Source organism: Limulus polyphemus, unplaced genomic scaffold (genome assembly GCF_000517525.1).
Source record: "Limulus polyphemus unplaced genomic scaffold, Limulus_polyphemus-2.1.2 Scaffold910, whole genome shotgun sequence".
Lineage (NCBI taxonomy): Eukaryota > Metazoa > Arthropoda > Merostomata > Xiphosura > Limulidae > Limulus > Limulus polyphemus.
In genome coordinates this window covers 55,027-70,209 of record NW_013666520.1, presented here as the reverse complement: position 1 = coordinate 70,209, position 15,183 = coordinate 55,027, and the positions used below count along the sequence as shown (strand labels likewise).

General features: G+C 30.9%; 1 long non-coding RNA gene across 1 annotated transcript in view; it reads right to left on the bottom strand.

The window, feature by feature from the left end:
- Positions 1-11,540: 11,540 nt before the first annotated feature.
- Positions 11,541-15,183, bottom strand: part of LOC111086189 — a 5,982-nt gene continuing 2,339 nt past the window's right edge. The window contains exons 2-3 of the long non-coding RNA XR_002610941.1: positions 12,363-12,419; positions 11,541-11,736 (exon numbers count right to left, since the gene is read on the bottom strand). This is a non-coding gene — a long non-coding RNA (uncharacterized LOC111086189). The remainder of the gene's footprint in view (positions 11,737-12,362; positions 12,420-15,183) is intronic.

Genomic DNA, 15,183 nt, shown 5'->3' with positions numbered 1-15,183 from the left:
CATTAATAATAACGTTAAACGTACTTCATTATTAGCTCACTACGAGTTTCCAGTAACAACAGTTTACAGTAGTACATTTATTTACATTTTATCTGCTGTATAATGCCGCTTACGAGGCTATAACAGCAACTGGTCGGATGAGTTACAAACAGGATTGTCAACCTTACACTTTTGTTTTTACTAGCATTCAGTCAAAAGTCCAGGCTCGTATATAGAATGTTTGAAAGGGGGTTCTAATTTGTGAGATCAAAAGCTAACACATATGGTACGAAGCGCAATCAGCATGCTAATGCTACGGGGATCTGGGGACATGTCCCCCAGAAAATTTGTAAAATATAGGTGCTATGAGATTAAATCTGGAAGCAATTTTGCATGATATATAGCCTAAACATTTGCATGGGATGTTCACATAAAATCCACAAACATCTAACGAAAATTCAACAAATCATCATTCTGTTGTAACACTGAATGGGGAGATAGACTTAAATTAACATAAATATGTATGTTTTATTATAGTAAAGTACTGTACTATCTACATACAGAGTAATAATTAATTGGTAAATTATGTTACTAATAGAAACAACTGTAGTATATTAGCTATTTCAATCATCGGCTATCATATATGCACATGTATGCATTACTGAAATAATATGTTAGCCTGCTCATTCTTCTGGTGTGCTTTTCCGTAAATAACTTACATACAGTTTCAATGTTGACAGCAGTACTAGTGTCATAATGATTATGTATTAAAGCTAGAGCACTCAGTCTTTTTTCGGTTTGTGTACACCTCAGCTAATTATTCAACCGACGGAGAGCAGATGATGAACGTTCACATGAACTTAGTGATACCTATTGAAAAACATCCAACCTACAAAACCTGAGAGTAGCAATACGGCTTCGGATTCCAATCACAAAGTGTCAACAAAAGTCATTGAATGCGACTATTTCAAGCCAAAAAATGTGAATGCTTCATCAGAAGAATGTAGAAAACGTTTAATATCATAAGCTGGTGTTTGTTATGAAGCACAAAGCTACACGACGGGCTATCTGTGCTCTACCCACCACGGGTATCGACCCTCCGTTTTTAGGGGTATAAATCTGCAGACATACCACTGTGCCATAACTATATAACCATAATTTGCTTACGTCAAAAAAATAGGGAGTTCGGGCGAACTCCTTCCCCTCCCCTGCGTACGGGCGTGAAGTTCTTTTCTTTTGTTGACTCTATGGTAATTTTCGGGACGTTGGTAACCCTGGTTGCAATGTAATATATCCTGTCTTCAAAAATGTTTAACCTTTTAGCGGTGGGGGTGTTATAATGTGACGGCCAGTTCCACAGTTTTAGTAGTTTAAGAGTTGGCGGTTGGTGGTCTTTTAGTCTTTCAATGCTAAATTATGGATGGCTAGCACAGACAGCTCTCGTGTAGCTTTGTGCGAAATTCAAACCAAGCCAAACTTACGGTAAGTACCGCATAAGCTGGAAGCAACGTCCGTTAATTGGGAGTAGGTGTGACATTACATCATAGCAAGACGAACCAAGATTATTTTAATCACATCTTTTTTGTACTGGCCCGATGGTAATATACTAGTTTATTCATTTAAAAAAAGTGATATCCACTACAATTTTCAGTACACATTTTTTTCTAGGAACATAGTCAATAAAAACTGAAGACAAAAAAATACAGAATAACCATGAAATGAAAGTAAGATACACGGTACATACATTTACTCAAAAGCATGGTTTGGTTGCTGTTAAGCACAAAGCTACATACTGGGCTAGCTGTAATCTGCCCACCACGGGTATCGAAACCCGGTTTTTAGCGTTTTAAGCCTACAGACTTATCACAGTGCTACGGGTGGGGGCTACTTAGAAACAGCTTTAAATAAAATCGTTGTTTGTTACCATTTGTTACGGAAGTTATGTTGTATGCTGGGTTGGTATATAACTTGCAGGGCGGTCATAAAGTCTTAACTTTTAGCCGTGGCCGAGAGTTTCTATTTTGTTTTTCCAAGTATAAACTTTTAGCTCATAGTCCGTCATTTCTTGACCGATTTCAGATCGAATTACAGTTTTGGACTCAGGAGGTCAACCCCTTTCGATTGATGTACCTAAACACGCCCAAGGTCTCATAGATTAATTTACTCTAATCCTGCTTAAAAGAATTTCAATTTGAGGATAGGTTGGTAGAGATCCTGATGATTAATAAAACTGAATCGGGTATACGTGCGCCCCACGCTTGGTTTTGTTCATGTGTTTTGAATTTCGCGCAAAGCTATACGAGGGCTATCTGTCCGTAATTTAGCAGTGTATGACTAGCGGGAAAAAGCTAGTCATCACCACCCACCGCTAACTCGTGGGCTACTCTTTTACCAACGAATAGTGGGACTGACCGTCATATTATAACGCTCCCACGGCTGATAGGGCGAGCATGTTTGGTGGGGCAGGGATTCGAAACCGCGACCCCCAGATTGCGAGTCGAGCGCCCTAGCCACAAAAATATAGCTAATAAAAAGGAAAACCAAATCTCATAGGTTAATTTACTTTAATCCTGCCTAAAAAAATTTCAAGTGCTGTAGCTATTGAAGATTCTCTCTTGTTTTATGTAGGTCATCTCACTTGCCCACCAGTGACTCAGTCTGTGGGTTTATAACGCTAAAAATCTGGTTTTAGTACTCGTGATGGACACAGCACAGACGGCCCATTGTGTAACTTTGCACTTAACTACAAACCAACAAGGAAGACTGGTGTTTTGTATAATTATTCGATTTTTAAAAGCAGCTGAAGTTTAAAATATATAAAGTAAATACCTGATAGCCATGAGTTTTTTTCTGACATGGCTTTCGAAAATTTAGACGGTGTGGACAAATACCCCTATAAGTGAGGACGTAACTTCCATGATTCATTAGGAATAAATTCTTAATTCCTCCCTCTCTCTCTTATGTTTTCGTTTGTGTACAATCCATAGAAGAGCTAAGCCACGTGCTAGGAATCCGCGACAGAATTTTATTTTATGGAATCTCGGGAATTGTCAAAGTTTAAGTGCTTTTTCAGGCCAGTTAATCTATTAACTATGTATTAGAAAGTTTGTTTTTTTATATGCTGTGTTCACTGCGGAGATTCGAATGCTGGATTTTGTTGTTGTAAGTCCGTAAATTTACCGCTGTCACACTGAGGGATGTTTAGCTTTAGTTCCTATTTTAGCAGAGTGTGTTTTGTAAACAGCTAATTTACTACTTGGGCACTGACTGATATAACCACCAAGATTTGGTAGCAAAAAACAACCCTTTAAAACATGAATTAAGTTCATTCTTAAAGGTTATTCAATTTCCAAGTTGTCTTAGCCAGTTATACAATTATCATTTAATAAAAATCATTTTATTTCACATTCAGACAAAGTAGTAAATACTGAACATTTAAAATATTCTTTTTATTAGAATATAGGAGACATGGAAGAGAATTTAGTTTTCCAGTGATTTAGGAGTAAATCTGGACTAAGTCACATTTAACATTAGGGAAGCAGCAAAACTTATAAATGAATGAAAAAAATTGTATGTAACTAGACAGATGTATAGTGAATGTTTTAAATATGAAGTCATTTGTTAAACTGAAATGAAACTGGTATTATTCAAAAGTTTGTTTTGGGCATGTAATTTGTTTTTCTTTTGATAAAACCTCTGACCAGTTAGCAGTTGAATAAAAAAAAAACTGCTTGTTTTTGACCCTTTTTTTTTCTCTAAAGACAAATAATTCCGAGTTTGTGTTCAATTTTTGTAAAAGATTAACTTGTATATACAATATTATATTTCTATGGTTTATCTTGTTACAATTGGAAACAGGAATTTTTTGAAAAACATGAATACAAATACTTTCAAAAGGAAATATATAACTTCCATTTAGGAAGATGCAAGTGGAAACACACCTATTACTCTTTTAAATATTTCATTTAACACCAGTCAGTCTTTTTTTTTTATGATTCTTTATTTGTTTTTAGCTACATGCAAACTTGTGATGTATTATTTTAACTTACTGTCTTTTTTTTCCACATTATATATTGCATATATCTTGTTAAAGATACTTTAGAAGACTTATTACTGTCATGTTATTTTGTTCCAGGTGTAGCTATTCTAGTGAATAGCATATACTCTATGTAAATAAATATTAAACCATAACTTTCTACCTGCCATTTTTATAGCTAAACAATTCTCCTAGTGTCTGGTTTGGTTTTAGATGTACAACAAAAAACAAAAAGACATTTTAATATTTCATTATGTATTTGAAACTGGTAAGCTTTGATATTAAGGAAATACCCTCTCTTCATGGTGGTACAAAATTCCAAACTCTAAAACAGGATTAACGTATACCTATAACAGTGCTCTATAGGGGGCCATACATGTGTCCATGCATTGAAAAATTGATATAAAACTACAAATTAGTGTATTGTTAAAAGACATGTAACTAGAGGAGAGGGGGTACTTGTTGCAAGACACAGAATGACACTTTTAAAAGCAGAATTTTAGATTACCAAAATATCGAACTGTAAACTTATGAACATTTCATTTTATAGTTAAACTTAAAAGGTTAATGTTTGAAACATTCAAAATTTAGTGGAGTATAAAGTGTAAAATCCCATTAATTTTGAGGGTACAGGTTTTGTTTTGCTATAGATAATTTTCACACAAGGTTGTTTTTCATAATGTACTGAAAGGTAACGTATGAACTTGGGAACCTTTCTTGTGTGTGTGTGTGAATTAAAACAAACAGGGTAAGTACTTTCAGCATTAGTAAATTATATTTTAATTCACTTTTCTTACTCTAATGTGTGTATTCTGTATTTTAACACAAGTGAAAACTGATAGACTTTTCTCTTTGGGTAAAAGGTAAAACTTTTATTGCTTTTTTTTTCTTTCAGATTCACTACAGATATTAATTTTTACCTTAGAAAACAAAAGACAAAACTAATTTGGCACACAAAACTACAGCACTTCAACCACAAAACATACCATCTTACAACAGTTATTGTATTCCAGATATTAATGTAGACTCACAATTAACTGTCAGTTTGTAGACTGAAACACATGAAGACATTTACTTAAATGGCGACAGAAAGCTTCTGAATCAGGTAAAAAAAATAATACGAAAGACAAAACCTCATTCTGTGGTTTTTAGTCAAATTAGAACTTAGCCATATTGATACAGCCACTACAGATAATATTATAACTTAAGAAATATTTTCTCTTATTGATGGTTTTTTCACTGAGTAACAGCACCTTTGTGTTTCATATTGTCAGAGAAAGATGGTACATTTATTTGAAATTCAACAAAATATGCTTTCAGTAGTTGGTTAATGAGATCATAAGCAAGTTTATAGAAGAGTTTAAAAATATTTTCATATATAGTAACCAACTAGGAAGGAGTTATTCATGACTTTGAAACCTAAATTATTTGTAATATTGGTCATGAATATTTACTTTAGTGTTAGTGCCCTTTCCATGTAGGCTATATTTAGTTGAATTTTGCTGCACAAAAACTGGTACTGATTTTAATAGCTTAACAGTTCAAAAATGTCAGCAAAGTAGAGGTCAAACTGAAGAGAACCTAAGAACATATTGAAACTAATATCCCTGTACGAGTCTTGACAGAATATAGTTTGCTTCGAAAGTGTGGTTTGTGTGTGAATGAACAGCCCCTTATATAGAAGAAAGTGCACAGAGATGAACATTTACACTTATTCACACATATCAAGTGTGAATGAACAGCCCCTTATATAGAAGAAAGTGCAGACTGTCAAGCACCTCCTTTATTCACATCTGGCTAAACTGTATTTCAGATAATGTTTTCACAAGATTAGCTCTGTGAATGTTTATGCAATGTACATTAAAGAAGGCTTGTGTATTATATATGCAACTCAAAATACATAAATTATATATATAAAAAAATAAATACTTGACACCATTACCTTCACAAGCATCTAATTTATAAAAATTATCGAGGCAAATGTTTTTAAATAATTATGTTAATTATTCATAACCCTATATATAAACCTTCACCAATAGTTATTCTACTAAATCTAAGTAGATGTAAAGTCTTTTACATTACTATGGATTTGCACTATAATCACAAACACTTATTTGGACATGCAATAAAATTGCATAAAGTCACACAAGTAACTTACAGAAATCACAAATATTTCTAAACATTAACTTTACTTTAGACATGTAGGACAATTTAAAACATCTAATAGTGACATATCTATCTATCTATCAGAACTGTTTTTGTTAAAAATTAAGATAAGGGACACTTCTGGTCAGATGTGCATATGCAAACTTTGACATATACTTTTTACTGCCAACCAAAACCACCCTTTGTACTGATTTCATTTGCTTCCAGACTTGGTATAAGCAAACATTTTGCTTTTCTTTTTTCAGTGCCATCCAAAACTAAAGATGGGAAATTAACTCATTTACCCATAACCATTGATTACATCAATTAGTATCACGTCAAAAAAAACCAACTAATCAAAATAACTGTTTCAGATTATTCCACTCTTTTAGTAATCTAAATAATAGACATAACCAGTCCCAATAATAAATAATGGTGTAGCTTTAACTTAACACATTGCTTTATTTATTACGAGTTAAAAAGGTAGCCAGTGTTACTTAAGAGTAAGACTGCCTTAATAAATTTATGGCATGTTAATATTGATTATCTATACCTGCTTTAAAAAATGTTGATTGTTGAATAACTTTCTCGAGTTAATCGAGTTTGTCAAAATTTATTAGACATTGATTAATAACAGTTTAACAATACTGTTAAGTCATTAACCTATTTACACAAACAGAACTCCTGTTTAATTATGAATAGCTCTAGCTAGGTAGGAAGCATTGAAAGGGGAAAACAAGTCTTGGTGTTTTCACATGCTGCTTAAACACTGCCTACTACAATAAGCATTTAAGTTGTTTGAGTTACTGATTTCTCAACCTGCTCATGTATTTCTACAGTTTCTTTCAGCCTGTATTATAAAATGTAAATGTAATAACTTGTTTAATGTTCTATCTAAACTTCCACTGGTATCCACAACGTCTCACTTAAAAAAAAAAGTTGTTTTTCTATACTTATAAAGTTGTTAGTTATTTTTAAAGTTTTTCAGGTTGATAACAGAATTAGAAAAAAATTCTAAAACATTGCAATTAAAGATCTTTTAGATATTTCCATGATTTTAATATTTCTTATATTACTTTGATTTCCACTTTATGAATCATTTTAATCTCTGTAAGAAAGGTCAATGTATTAATATAAGGTTTCTTTCCAAATAGTAAGAGTTGCACTCTCTTTGTCTTTTTTAGAATCAGTACAAGTTTGTTTTTATATTGCACACTGTGACAAAAATCTTTACTAATTTCACCATATGAAATCTAAGGACAATTATTTTTAACATTAGTTTTGTACAGTTTTATTAATTTGTAGAGAAAAACAAATGGAACAGTAATAATTGCATTTTCAACTTGTTACAGGTTTCAAACTACATTGTGTATATGATACTTTTTTGTAACCCTATACAGTTGTACATGAAAATGTAACTTAATTCTAAATTGTTGTCCCTGAAAATGTATATATTAGCTGAACGGTAGTTTGAAAAGGTCTTTTAAAAAAAACAACTAAAATAAGCTGAAAATAGGAAGATTATTCTCATGTGAGAATAATAAATTAGTTGAATGTAGCTGTTTGTGTCAAATGTCTAATCAACAAGCAAATTCCACTTATCACCCAGCTCTGTCAAACTTTTTTGTTCTGATTCATTCTATTCAACATTGCTGAATCTCCTAGTATTTCCACACACAAAATAAAAAAAAAGACAGAACTTACATCTTTTGAAAAAAACACTTAGATTTAGGGTAGTAAAAACATTCTAGTAGTAATTTGTCTGTGCAGTTTACTGTACAATAATTTTAGTCATAGAGAAAAAAAAATAAAGTCATCAAAATATATAGTATTTAGACAGAAGTGATAAGAATTTAACAAATATTAATTGTTATGGATGTTGTGATATAACTATATGGATAAGTTATTGTTTGATATCAGTTAAACATGCAACATCCATTTCATATAAGTCATTACTTTAATAAAAATGATTATTTATTAATAACATATATAGTAACAGTGGAAGAACAGTTAAGTATTTTGTACTTTGTTTTCTTCAGAGCTGTACACTATGAAGACTTTAAAAATTAAAGTTTTGGCGATTTCCTGTAAGATTGTTTTTGTGATTAAAGTTTTTGAAGTAATAAGTTCTAAAGGGAATTAATTATTTATTGTTCGCCATTAAAGTCTTGGTGATCTGAATGAAGACTAAAATATTAGAACATAGCTTTAAAATTGCTCAGTAGGGTTGAATACTTAAGTATTTATCATTTCATAAAGTTATTAGATTTCAGACTAATAAATAATGTATAGTGTGGATGAATATTGTAATGAGAAATTGAAGTCATTTCTTATGCATAAGGTCTACCTTATGTTATCAAGGGCATACTTGTTACTGCATATTAAGTCAGTTTTCAGAAGTATTAAAATGTGTCTATTATTTCAATTTCATCACTAGACATTAGACCCTATAAACTAGATACATATTTTTTGTATACTTTTTCAACACATTGTAAACACCTTTTTTTTGTAAACAATATCTAAGAAAGTTTGATGTATGTATTAAACATCCAATATTTCTAAATTTACAACCAATACTGTCAACTTTTACTTTGTTTCAAAATGTAAATTTCTAAATATAAAAACTTACTATCTTAAAATGAAGGATAAAAAAATATCCTTATGCCACTTAACATACAATACCCAAACTAGAAATCCTAGCATAGACACAAAAATGTGAACACAAGTTCACAGTTAATTTAAAAGTTATACACATATATAATTTCCAATTCAGACAGTCTTGTTCTAACACACACATATCCTTCTAACAGTAACAACCAACCAATCCACATATTCCAAAAATAACATCTTAACATAGAAATTACAATGATCAACTATCATACAATGGGCAGTTTATGCTGGTTGCTTCATTCCTTTCAAGAGGAAAGAATTTTTCCAGTTTACTCACTATCACTTTCGCTTTTTATACAACAATGTTATCAACTTCCTGTATGTACACCATCCTATAAATATTCATGAACTATGAAAATTAATAAAGAACCACAAATCTTGATATCAAGGTAAACATAAGTAACAGAATAATACAAATACCAATTCATGTAACTGAATGTAAAATAACTAAATCTTCTTTAAAAAAAGGAACTGCTCAGAAATGACAAATTAATTTCTCAAGATATCATAAATACAAGACGATGGTGTTCATACAGAGGCATTCACTCCTGTATTTTCCCGATATTAATAATTATTATTTAATTAACAAAAATACTATGTTTACATAAGAAAAGGTAAAACTGTGTGCAATAAATGCTTCATTACTGCTTTTACCTGTAGATATGTGAACATAGTAATAGTGACATTTCTAAGAACTGGGAGTGAATACCACATTACATTTAAAAACAAACTATTAAAAAAAATGTATTAAAGTAACACTAACTATGTACAATTTCCAAAATCAAAAATTTATTTTAAGCTAATGTAATTTTATATTATACACAGTCATGGTTTAAGCTGTCACTCTCAAAATTTGTACAACCTTATTAAAGAGAAGTTCTGCTACAATTTAATTTCTTATCAAAATGTTTTTTTTTTATTTGTATTTTACCAATTTTTTCCTGTTTTACATAAAACTTGGTTTTTCTAGATTCTGAAAGTTGATTCTTTTAAAGTCCTAACACTATTACTAGCTGATTTTGTTTCATTCAGTATTCTCATGAAGTTTAATATCTATATACACATAACTTGTTTCATGCAATGTTCATTTTCTTTCTAGAGAATTGAATATCCCTTTTAATTTTTAGACTTGCAGTGAGAATATTGACATGTAGATCTTTGTAGTATGTAATGCATACAGTTGTGCCTATTATATCAAACAAGACATAATATATTCCATTATATAAATACTAAGCTATAAAAAAGTTGACCATTCTAATAGGCCAACTTCTGAATTAATTTTAGGCATTTTGCTAATCATCAATCATGTTAATGACCTTGTGTAAAGCTTTTACACTATTATAGCTCTTTGCTTAAGACACAAATGCTTCTAAACAGCTAATGCATAAACATGGTGCCTGCTAAATACATATAACAAAAATTATATCTTGTGTTCACATACAGAACACCAAAATTTTTCAAGAGAATACTAAAAATATAAAGCAAATATGTAACATACATGTGTTTCAAATTTTTCTTTAGTGCTTTTACAATTTGAAGTTACTTTAGAAACTTGTATAAAACACTTCATATTGAAAAAAATACATCTCAGTACCTCAGCAAATAAACCAAATCTTTCACCACAAATTTTATTTTGCAAATTAATCAAGTGCTAGAATGAAACCAGAGGTTTTGTATGTACTCATTCATAGCGTAATCTGCAATCAAAAATTGCAACTCAAATATGTAACTTCTTTGCTCAGTGTTTACATTTTTATATTGTTTCTATTTTAAGACAATATGATAATCTGTCTACAGACAGAATTTGGTTACCTTTCACAACTCATTGACTACATTTTATATCATCTATTTTGAGGCAATTTGAAAAATCCTATCTATAGATAGGTCATATTGAATTTAGTAACTACTTGGCTTATTTTAACTCTCTTTTCAAGTCTACATATTACACTATTATGGAATAATTAATTCATCCCTTATTTAATTCCATGTTTCTCAGAGGTAAGTATAAAAGGCTGAAATTACCTATTTTTAACTTAATAAAAATTAGATTTTTGATTTTGTTTTTAAGAGTACTATTGTTTACATCTGAAAATTCATATTAGTATGAGCTAACATGAGTATTTGTTGTCTTTTATATATTTATTGATTTTTTATATAATAACTTCATTAAAAATTCTATTTGGTTCTCACCTGATATTTTCCCCCATTTTTTAACTTGTATACGTAAAATGTTGTAAAGGTTGGTTGCAGAACACTACAAATTAATATATATATCTGGAATAACTCCAACTGAAGATTTTTTAAAACTTAAGCATTTGTCTCATAGTTTTTTTTTTTGATACAAGCACAGCACTGTAAAAATCAACTTTAAATTCAATTCATTCCAGTTTGGTTTAAAATAAGTATTACATAATTTCAACTTAAAAACAAAAAATGTTTTGAAATCACAGTTTGGTCCCAGTTAATGAAAATGCTTACAGAAAAAGCTGAGTAAATCATGCAAAATAAAGCATAAGGAATTTTTTTCTTCTATAACAATCTATAAATGTTTTAAAAGAGCTGGAAATATATTTGGTAACATTTCTACTTTGAGAAATGTATTTTCAATTAAAATAATCATCATATAATATCTCCTCAATGCTGAAAAACTTAAGACATAATCAGCATTGAAATAAATCATACCAACATCTGAAAAGTAATACAAGAAAAAGTAAGGATTTACCAGTTACTTTGCATATTGTATACTTATTTTGCATATAACTAGCAGAGCATCTGAGCATGTTTCACATAGTTATACCAAATTTAGGAGAGACAAAAGTATCCTGTCTTTATCTTCAATCATTGTCATCTAGAGAGTACACTACCAGTCTACTCCATCCAGAAATCCTGTATGTTCCTCCAGACGTCTGTAATATACGTTTAGGTTAATCTTGACTGAACTTTCAAACACAAAAACAATTATTGAGTTTTTGTATTAAAAACTAAAATGCTAAGACTATCTGTAAGCTAAAACTATATACAAAAATTCAAACTCGGAACCACTCAGAATACTGTTAACTACTCCATGATTGATCTAGTTTCAAATGAACATTTTTCAACGGTTCTTCCAGAAAATTACTAGCAAAAAAAACATTAATAAAAAAAATAATGTTCTCAATTTAAAAACTTGATCAAAGTAACACTTAAAAGAATTAACACATACATATTGAACTTAATGAAACAATGTTCATTTCATAACTTACTGCATTGTAGTAAATGTTTTAGGAATTTTTACTCAATATCTATCTCCACAATGTACTATTATTTTCTAATGCAAGTTCTTATAATGAACTATATGTATCTGGTATTTGTTACACAAGTTTCATCAACAATATACAGCTACACTGTAGAAACAGAACACGAATAGAAGTAAATATAACAATAAAAACTATTTTACTGACCACCATACACACCTTTACTTGTAGAACCAGTAATTAGAGCGAAAATAGAAGTAAACATAATAATAAAAACTATTTTACTGACCACCACACACCTTTGCTTGTGAAATATGAAGCTTGACATCCCTTCTTAAAATCCCTGGACTGGTAGTCTAATTTAAGAAAATGAATAATGATTAATTAAACAAGTTATTTGTTTACAGTAAGATGGTAATATGAAAGTTGCTTTTCATTTTGAAGAGCTGTTTCATTCTATTTTTGCTGCTTATTGCTCTTTGAGAACTATGGTCTTCATTATTTAAAGCACATTTTACCAAATTAGTGAATTTTGAGGTTAGTTTCCCATGAAATTGATTCAATATAGGATCTCATTAATTTCCTTAGTTCAAAAGGTTATGATGTACGAGTATGAAAAAAAACAACAACAAAGGATTATGGTCATTCAATAATTATGAATTAAGTGAAATTAAGGAGAGTGCTGGAAAATCAGAAAGTGAATTAGTAACAATGCTTAATAAAACACTTAAAAAATTATCCAATTGGCTGATAGTGTTTGTTGCCAATTGGAGGCTTGACAGTTGATCAAAAAAGTTCATGTTCATAGAGGCACTACAGCTACTTCATCTAGGTTTGAAGTGCTGGCCAACTATTGGTCTGGAGGCGGGTGAATGAACAGTACAGTACTATATACCTTCAGAGTTTGCTTGCTTGAGGATAAGGTAGAGATGGTTTTATGGAAAATTATTGGAGTGAGTAAAAACAAATAAGGAGCAGAAATATCAGAAGTAAGACAAGAAATTAATAGGGTTGGAGTAAAAATTGCTTTGGGAGAAAGTGAAAAGAGATTGCTGGGTTTACACAGGTGAATACCAGCAAAACAGGGCTATAAACGCAGTTTCAGTTGAAATTAAGATACAAGTTTCATAGATTTGAAACTTTGGCTGCTTGTAATTAGGAAACTCTCATTAATGATACCAATAAAGTCTTGTGATGGATAACATTGAAAGATAAAGACTACAACTATAATGCTTGTCTGATGCTAAATTAGAGGACATTATAGAACATGTTGACAGTTTAGTTGCTAGTAACAAAAAGCATTCTGTTTTTGTAGTGAATGTTATTGAAAATTGTACATCAGAAGACGTGTTCAAGAAAAATAACTTCTTCAGGGGTCTAAGGATAGAAATAGATATGTGGCCCTTCCCGAGATGCACCCTTGGATTACATGTAAGAATGAATTATTTAGCAGGATCCAAGACTTAAACGAAAAATTATCAACGGCATGCTTAGAGCAACAGGTGGGCTGGTTTGGGGGGATAGGATGAATTATACAATAGAGATGAGTTTCATTTAAACAGGCTAAGTAGAAAGATACATGAGGAAGTTCAAACAAAATTGAATTAAGACAGCTTTTAGTAAACTTGCATAGTGATTAGGGAAACAGGAAAATTGGAAATAAACAAACTGACAGAATAGCTATGGGAATGAGGAGACTGGAAAAAAAAGAAACGAAAAAGAGTTGGAGTATAAGTTAAAAAATTTTTTAAAAATAAGCTTAGTTGCTGTTAATCTAATGCTAGGAATATCTGGAAAACAAGAGACAAGTTCTGGGCTCAAGTTGAATCAGAAGAGTGTGATATTATATATGGAGAATATTGATAATAGGAATTGTTTTGAAATCGAAGGTTGTAGGTTATTTAAAGGTAATAGGCTTTTTAAAAGATAGGGTGGGGTGGACCTTTATATAAGGGACGAACTGCATCCTGTTGGGAATGAAGATGAAATATGGTATTCACGTGGTTGAATCTATGCAAGTTAAAATAAGGGTTTTCAAGGGAAATTTTTTTTTTTTAAACTGGTAACTGCTATAGGTCACCTGATGAGGCAGATGATGTCAATAACAAATTGTATAATGAGATGAGAGATGTTACTAATAATGACACTGATGCAATATATATGGCAGACTTTTAATTTTAGACACATTGGTTGGGAGTGTATGAAGTCAAGTAGCGCTAGAAAGACGTTTCTTGAAGTGATTTGGGATGGTTTTCTGTATCAAGCAGTCACAGAGCCAACCAGAGTGGATGCAATTTTAGATTTATTGTTAACTACTAGTAAGGTTTTGGCTGCAAAAGTTGAAGTGGGGAACTTGGGAGTGAGTGACCATTATATTAGTAGGTTTAATAATTTGCTACATGTTGAGATAATATTCATTCTTAGCTGCAAGGGGGATGTTGATGTACTACAAAATGACATGGATCAATTGGATGTTTAGACAAATAATTGGCAACTGACCTTTGATTATTGTAATTATATAAAAGGTAATGCATTTGGATTATCATAATTTGGAACACATGCTTAATACACATGTAGAAGGGAACTTACTTAATAGCATGAATGAAGAAAAGGATCTTAGCATAGTGGTAAGATAAGTCAGTCATGCCATTGAGACAGTGCTCTATTGATTAATAGTAATAAAGCTAATTGCATTTTAGGGTGTATTTAAAGACACTGATTACAAGTCAAAATAGGCAATTATATTTTATTTAAATCACTAATTAGGTCTTGTGTGTAATATTTTTTTCAGGTTTCATCTCCTGATCCAAGAAAAACATTGATTTATTAAAAAAACTAATTCTGAGGTGGGTTACTAGGATGATTCTGGGAGTGGAATGGTTATTTTATGTTAAGATCTCTCAATTTATTTTCTCTTGAGAAAATATGGATAAGAGGTTATCTGAATGACTTATTTAGTATAGTGATTGGCTGGAGAATGCTTTTAATGAAGCAGATCTAAATGATAATTAGATGATTTTATTATAACAAGTTGAAAAAAGCTTCAGTAACTATGTAAAGAGTTGCATGCTATTTATTAATTTATGGAATTTCTGCTTTAGTAATCTAAACCAACACCCC